The 8,237-nt window shown below is 39.0% G+C and overlaps 1 pseudogene; it reads right to left on the reverse strand.

Annotated features, from left to right (window-relative positions):
- Positions 1–318: 318 nt before the first annotated feature.
- On the reverse strand, positions 319–1,021 carry LOC102019473 (annotated as a pseudogene).
- Between the last annotated feature and the right edge of the window lie 7,216 nt (positions 1,022–8,237).

The raw sequence follows: 8,237 nt of genomic DNA on the forward strand, positions 1-8,237 counted from the left end.
TAGAAGCTTAAATATATAAAACAAAATTTAGAACTCATGGAAGAACATGTAGAATAATTTATAAGTTATTAGGGGAGAAGTGAATTTAAGACAATAAAAGCTATGAATTATGAGAAAAATGTGAGCAAATGTACATACAAATGGATAAAGCTTATATAAGGCACAAGTCTATACAAATTTAAAGAGCGGACTATTGACAAGGAAATATTTGTAACACATAATAGAAAAAGGATTGAAACTCAAATGTACCATAAACTACCACAATCGATAGACAAAGTTGTGCAGCCATTGCTATTGTTTTTGTCCAGATTTTATTCATTTTATTTTTCTTGTGTAAGAACCCTTATGTTGTGGCTACTGCTGGAGCTTGAGTCCTCTGGACAGAGACTCTTGTGTGGGTTTTCACAAGATGGTTGGTGAATTCCTGGTAGGGAGACTTGGTGAACACAGTCTCTTTCCAGAGGTCAGGGGTCAGGTAGTTGTTTCTTGGAGATGGATTAAAAAGTGGCCTTAGCAAAGTTGCCCAAAGTAACAGTGCAGCCCCTGGCAGAGGTATAGCAGTCATGAGTTCCAGCCATCAACAACAGCTTCCTGGGCACAGGGGCTGAGATGATGCCAGCGCCTCTGGGGGCAGGGATCAGACGCACCAACACAGAGCCACAACGGCCTGTCACCTTGCAAGGACAGTGTGGGCCTCGCCAATCGTGTTGCCCCAATATCCTCTCCACACTGGGACAATGCAGAGCATGGCCAGGGTGATGGCCCCATGAATAGCAGTGGCTACTTCCTTGGAACACTTTACACCCAGACCAACATGACCATTGTAGTCCCCAGTGGCGACAAATGCCTTGAACCCGGTCCACTAGCCAGCACAAGTCTGCTTCTGCACAGGCATGATCTTTAGAACTTCATCCTTGAGGGATGTGCCCAGGAAAATGTCAATAATCTCAGATTCCTTAATAGGGAAGGAGAAGAGAAAAATTTCCTCCAGGGACTTGATCTTCATGTCCTAGACCAGCTGGCCCAGTTTGGTGACAGGAATCCACTCCTTGTCCTCAGCCTTACCACCACAAGCCCCACGGTCTTTAAGGCCACAGCCAAAGCCTCTGTAGACGCTGCTGTGGCCTCCCATACTTGGGGGGCCTCCTGGCCCTCCCACTGCACTGGCCTCATCTGCCATTTGGTATTTCCCTGAAGAAGAATCCATTATTTTATTTATTTAAGAATATTTTCAGTACCCATAGTGTGTCTACCGAGGCTGGGCTGAATCCTGGACATCTTCAGGAAGCCCAGTGAGTCACAGTGGCACCTCTCTGACCAGAGTGCAAGGCAGGAGAAACCCTGGGCAGCCTCAGGGGCCTCGGTGGCTACTGGCCATACCCATAGTGTGTCTGTTGGGGCTGGGCCAAATGTCAGACACCTTTAGGAAGCCCAGTGAGCCATTCTGGTGCCTCCCCCATCAGAGTGTGAGGCATATGGATCCCCGAACAACTTCTGGGGCCTTGGTGGTCACTGCCAGAACAACTCACACTCCCCCTGGGAGCTCAGCTGAAACTTGGACAGAGTCAGGGACCTCTGGGAGTCCCCCTTCACCCTTCCCCTTCCAGTGTGGGAAGTAGGCTCTGTCCTGGGCAATATCTGAAGCCTTGGCAAACACAACCTGCATCCTCCCTACTCTTGAGAAAGCTAGGCAGAACCTCAGACAGTCTCAGGAACACCAGCAAGCCTCCTCAGTCCTTCCCACACACACTTGGGAGTCAACTAAATGCAAGAAAGTTTGGGAGCTTCTGGAACCCCACCTTGCCACCACTCACCAACACAGGAGCTGCACTGAGCACTGGGGATCTTCAGACTGTCACCCTGCCACTCACACACAATCAGGAGAGTGAGGCTGCACTCCAGGGAGCCCCCGGATCTTCAAAAATGACAAAATGAAGGAGCAAAATGCAATCCCAGACCTCCACACCACCAAAACAAGTGCAGGAGTCATTAACACAGAAGAGCCTGGGAACCATACACCTGAAAGTTCTGAAATGATAGCAACTGAAGTAAAGAAACAACTCTATCAGGCCACAGAAGACATCAGATCAAAAATAATGTCTCAGATGAAAAAGGAAATGACAAAAATAAAGAAAGAAGTGCTCAGCATATCCAAAGATGACATTGACAAGAAAATAGAAGAGCAAGACAACTCATGGAAACCTTCAATGAACAATATAGAAAAGAACTAGAAGGTATGAAACAAATTCAAACAGATATCCAGGAAATTAAAAATTCTACTGAAAGTTGGCAAAACCAAATGAATGAGGCTAAAGATAGACTTTCAGACCTTGGAGACAGCATTGCCACTAATTAATGTAAAAGGAGGGATCTCTTAAGAACAACAAGGAACCAGGAAATAATTTAACAACTGCAAGATGAAGCAAAGAAAAAAAATGTCAGATTAATAGGTATTAATGAAACAGCAGGTGTCAACACAAATGACATAAAAAGACTGTTTGCAGAAATAATAGCAGAAAATTTCCCAGGCATGGAAAAAGAATCGGACCTACAGTAAGTGAAGCATATAGAACTCCAGTTATTCATAACCAAAATAAATCTACACCCAGACGTACAGTGGTCAAGATCCCAGAAACTCAACAAAAGTTCAGAATATTAAAAGCTGTTAGAGAAAAGAAACAGATCACCTATAAAGGAAAGCCTATCAGAATCATGGCAGACTTCTCAACACAAACCATCAAAGCAAGAAGAGCTTGGAGTAAAGTATTTCAGTACTGAAAGAAAACAACTTCCAATGCACACTGAGGTACCCTGCAAATTATCTTTCAAGTTTAATGGAGAAATAAAATATTTTCACGATAAAGAACAACTGAAGAAATTCATGAGCACCAAACCTATCCTACAAAGAGTACTAAAAGATATTCTAGAAAGAGATAAAACAGACCACAACTTCAAGAACAAAAACAGAAAGGAACCACCAAGCAGAGCAAGCAACTAAACAGAGGGAGAAAGGAGGAGCCAGCAGCATGAAAATAGCATGACAAAGATAAGCCAGTGCATATCAGTTATAACCATCAATGTAAATGGTCTCAATGCACCAACCAAAAGAGGCAGACCAGCAGAGTGGATCAGGAAACAAAATCCAACTATATGCTGTATACAAGAAACACATTTAATTCAAAAGGAAATTCAAAGACTGAAAATTAAAGGATGGAAACAATATTCCACACAACAGGAACCCAGAAAAATGAGGATGTAGCTATTCTTTTTGCAGACAACGTGAACTTCAAGCCAAGAACAATCAGAAGAGATAAAGAAGGTCACTACATACTTGTGAGAGGGAAGCTTCAAGAGGAAGAGATAACAATCATAAAAATCTATGCACCAAATAGAGAAGTACCCACCTATATCAGACAAATTCTAACAGACATGAAAAATGAAATAAGTAGCAAAACAATCACAACAGGGGACTTTAATACACCATTGTCACAAAGAGGTAGATCAACTAGACAAAAAATTGGGAAAGAAATAACAGAACTTAACCAAACTTATGAAGAAATGGACTTAGTAGACCTTTACAGAGTGTTTCACCCAACACCCTCAGAATGCACATTCTTCTCAACCTCACATGGGACATTCTCTAAAATAGACCATATACTAGTACATAGAACATGTTTAAGTAAATGCAAAGGAATTCAAATTATCCCATGTATACTATCAGATCATAGTGCAATGAAATTGGAAATTAATGACAAAAGAAAACACAAAAACTCCATAAATAGTTGAAAATTAAATAACATCCTCCTGAATAACCAATTGATCACAGATGAAATCAAAGTAGAGATTAAACATTCTGTATAATCAAACTAAAATGTACATACAACCTACAGGAACCTGTAGGATGCAATGAAAGCAGTCCTCAGAAGGAAATTTATAGCGATGAACTCCCACCTCAGGAAAACAGAACTAGCACAAAGAAACAATCTTATGCTGCACCTCAAGTTCCTAGAAAAAGAAGAGCAAGTCAAACACAGAGCCCAAAGAAGGCACGAAATTATAAAGCTCAGAGCAGAAATTAATGCAATGGAGACTAAAAAAAACCAAGAAGAATTAATGAATCAAAGAGTTGGTTCTTTGAAAGAATAAATAAAATAGGTAAACCCCTAGCTAACCTTATCAAAAAAAGGAAAGAAAAAACTGAAATACACACAATAAGGAATGAAAAGGGTGAAATCACTACAGATTTTGAAGAAATTCAGAAGATTATCAATACCTACTTTGAAAATCTTTACTCTCATAGGATGAAAAACACAGAAGAAATGGACAGATTTCTAGATACATGTGAATTACCAAAGTTGAATGAAGAAGATATAAAAATCCTGAATAACTTAATATCAGCCAGTGACATGGAGAATGTAATTAAAAACTTGCCAATGAAGAAAAGCCTGGGTCCTGATGGATTCACAGATGAATTTTACAAGCAATTTAGGGAAGAGTTAACACCAATTCTTCTCAAACTCTTTAATGAAATTGAAAGGGAAGGAATTGTCCCCAACTCATTCCTGGAGGTAAGTATTCCTGAAAGGGAAGGAACTGTCCTCAACTCTTTCCTGGAGGCAAAACCAGAGAAAGACACAATCAAAAAAGAGAACTATAGGCCAATCTCCCTAATGAATATAGATGCACAAATTCTCAATAAAATACTAGCAAACAGAACACAACAAATAATCAAGAAGATTATACACCACAACCAAGTGGGATTCATAACAGGAATGCAGGGGTGGTTCAATATATACAAATCAATTAATGTAATACACCATGTCAATAGACCCAAGGACAAAAATCACATTATCATCTCCATCAATGCAGAAAAAGACTTCAATAAAGTCCAACACTCATTCATAATGAAAACCCTACAGAAAATAGGAATGGATGGCCTTTACCTCAAGCTGATCAAAGCCATCTATGATAAACCAACAGCTAACATCATACTAAATGGTCAAAAATTGAAAACTTTCACTTTAAAATCAGGAAGAAGACAAGAATGTCCACAGTCACCACTCCTATTCAATATAGTGCTGGAAATATTAGCTAGGGCAGTTAGACAAGAGCAAGAAATAAAAGGAATAAGGATAGGAAAGGAAGAAGTGAAATTATTATTATTTGCAGACGACATGGCACTCTACACAGAAGACCCCAAAAACTCCACCAAAAGGCTCATGGATTTAATAACCAAATTCAGTAGTGTAGCTTGATACAAAGTCGGCACTAGAAAATCAATAGCATTCCTGTAGTAACAAACAGACTGAGAGAGAAATTAGGGAAATCACACCTTTCACAATAGCATCCAAAAAGATGAAATACTTAGGAATCAATCTAACAAAAGAAGTAAAAGATCTATACAGTGAAAATTATAGTACTCTGAAAAAAGAGATTGAAGAGGATATCAGAAAATGGAAAGATATTCCTTGCTCATGGATAGGAAGAACCAACATTGTGAAAATGGCCATACTACCAAAATTGTTGTACAAATTCAAAGCAATCCCAATTAAAATATCATTAGTATACCTCGCAGGTCTACATAAAACATTCCTAAAGTTCATCTGGAACTAGAAGAGTCCTAGAATAGCAAAAGCAATCCTGGGAAACAAAGGAAAGGCAGGAGACATCACAATTCCTGACTTTAAATTATATTACAAAGCTACTGTGATAAAATCAGCATGGTATTGGCACAAAAACAGACCTGAAGATCAATGAAACAAATTAGAAGTTACAGATATGACTACAAACACGCTCTGTCACCTTATCTTCAACAAAGGGACCAAGCATGTTCAATGGAAGGAAGATAGCCTCTTTAAAAATGGTGCTGGAAAAACTGGCTTTCCACATCCAAAGACTAAAACTAGATCCCTGTCTTTCACCATGCACTAAATGAAAGCCAAATGGATCAAAGATCTAAATATTAAAACAGAAACACTAAATTTATTGGAAGAGAAAGTAGGTAAAAATCTTGAAGACATAGGGGTAGGCAGAGATTTCATGAACAAAAACCAAACTGCTCAGGAAATACTTCAAAGAATCAACAACTGGGATCTCATCTTATTGAAAAGTTTTTGCACATCTAAAGAAATCACTAATAAAGTAAAAAGAAAACCTACAAATTGGGAAAAAGTTTTAGCCAATAGCCCCTTAGACAAAGAACTTCTATCTAGGATATATAAAGATTTAAAAAAAAATCAGACCCCTCAAATTCAAAGACCCAATCCAAAAATGGGCATCTGAGATGAATATACACTTCTCTAATGAAGAGATACTAATGGCAAATACATATATGAAAAAATGTTCAATGTGATTAGTCATTTGACAAATGCAAATTTTAATGGTTGAATAATATTTCATTGCATAGATATACCACAATTTTTCAATCACCAATTAGTTGTTGACTATTGGGAATAGTTCTTCTAATATTCATGTACAAGTTTTTGAAACAAGCTATGTTTTGTTTCTTAAGAGTATAGACAGACCTAGAACTGGTGATATTATGTAATAAGATGATGTATAACATTTTGAGAAACTACTAAGGTAGATTTAGCTTTTCACAATCCCACCAGCATGTATGGAAGTTCTAGTTTCTCCAAACTTTCACCACCATTCATTACTACCTGCCTTTTGATAGTAACTGTCCTAGAGGATAAGTGGTACTATGCTTTTGATTTGCAGTTCCCTAAAATCTAATGATTTACACATGCTTGTTGACCATTTGTATGTCTTCTTAGGAGAAATAGCTGTTCAAAATGTTCTCCATTATTTAAGTTGGATTATGTTTTTAGTTATTAATTTCAAAGACATCTTTATATATTCTGTTTAAAAGAATAATCTTTTGAAATTCAATAAAACGATTGAAATCATAATGTTTTCCTCACCCATAAGCTGGGCAAAATTTATCATATGTGGGAAATCTGTGGGAAAAATGGCTAATTCTAAACTCTTCTGTTGAGTACATAAATTGATTCATATACCTTGGAGAGTAATTTGGCAATATCCAGTGTATTACTGATGAATGGACCATAGTGCCCAGCAAGTCCTCTTAGTATTTCCAATGTAGAGACTTTCTATCTGTCTAAGGAGACCAGTTCACCAGTGTGTTCATTGCAGGGCCATTTGCAGTAACACCAAGTTGGCAATAATCCAGAGGTGTCTCAACAGTAGAATGCATAAATTCAGCGTGATAAAATTGCACAATGGAACATTCTACCAAAGGGAAATGAACTCCATCTATCTATATCAGCATGGGCAACATTTGAAAGATGTAATAGCAAATGAAATAGGTGAGCTGCAAAATAGTTCTTTGGCAGATCCTGTCCAAATGTTCGCTAAATCATTTTTTCTCCCCAACAGGCTACATTTCTTGCCTCTTCTGCGGTGAAATTTAGCCACATTTTTAAGCAATAGCCAAGGGAATGTGGGCAAAATGCCCAGCCCCTAGGAAGCCCCTGTGCAGCCTCCACCCTGTGTGTCATGAGTGTTAGTCTTCGGGGGACCTTGAATCTTTGTCAGCCATGGTCCCAGAATAACTGCAAAGAACTGAGTCCTTCTCCTCTCACCTTGGGCCGGCTGCACATTCACTGCCTGCCTAGAGGCTGTGAAATAAACCCCAGTGTGCTAAGCCATGTGACTCTTAGGCTTACAGGTTGGGGAGGCCAGCAGTATCTACCTGAAACACATCAGGCATATAGCATTTAAAAGCCTGATGCCAAATTTGCATCATAAAACTGTTAAAGCATGGCGTGGAAGGATGCTTCTCAATTTCAAGCTGGTCTTTAGCTCTAAGAGGTGATAGGCAGTTATCAGGAGCTGCACACTTTTTCCAAGGAGTCAACCACAGAGTAGGCACTTTTGGCTTTGTGCTCCTCACAAACCTCTGTCACTGTTACTCAGCTCTGTCATTGCACCATGAAGCAGGTGAAGCAGAAGCAACTGGACATGGCTTGGTTTGTCCAGAAGACTGTAGTTTGCCAACCCCTGATTTAACCTTTATGCCCACATTCCTCCATCTATAAAATGGGAATGAGGCACAGTAGTTATGGAAAGTGGTTACTTGGAGGATGAGTGAATGAATTATCTAATCCATGATATACTAATCAGTTTCATGTTCCTATAATAAAATACCAAAGGCAATGTACTTAACAAGAGGTAAGGCTTATTTTGGCTCACAATTCTGGAAGTTTCCATGCTAG

The sequence above is a fragment of the Chinchilla lanigera genome, unplaced genomic scaffold (assembly GCF_000276665.1).
Source record: "Chinchilla lanigera isolate Chin_1 unplaced genomic scaffold, ChiLan1.0 scaffold00006, whole genome shotgun sequence".
Taxonomy (NCBI): Eukaryota; Metazoa; Chordata; class Mammalia; order Rodentia; family Chinchillidae; genus Chinchilla; species Chinchilla lanigera.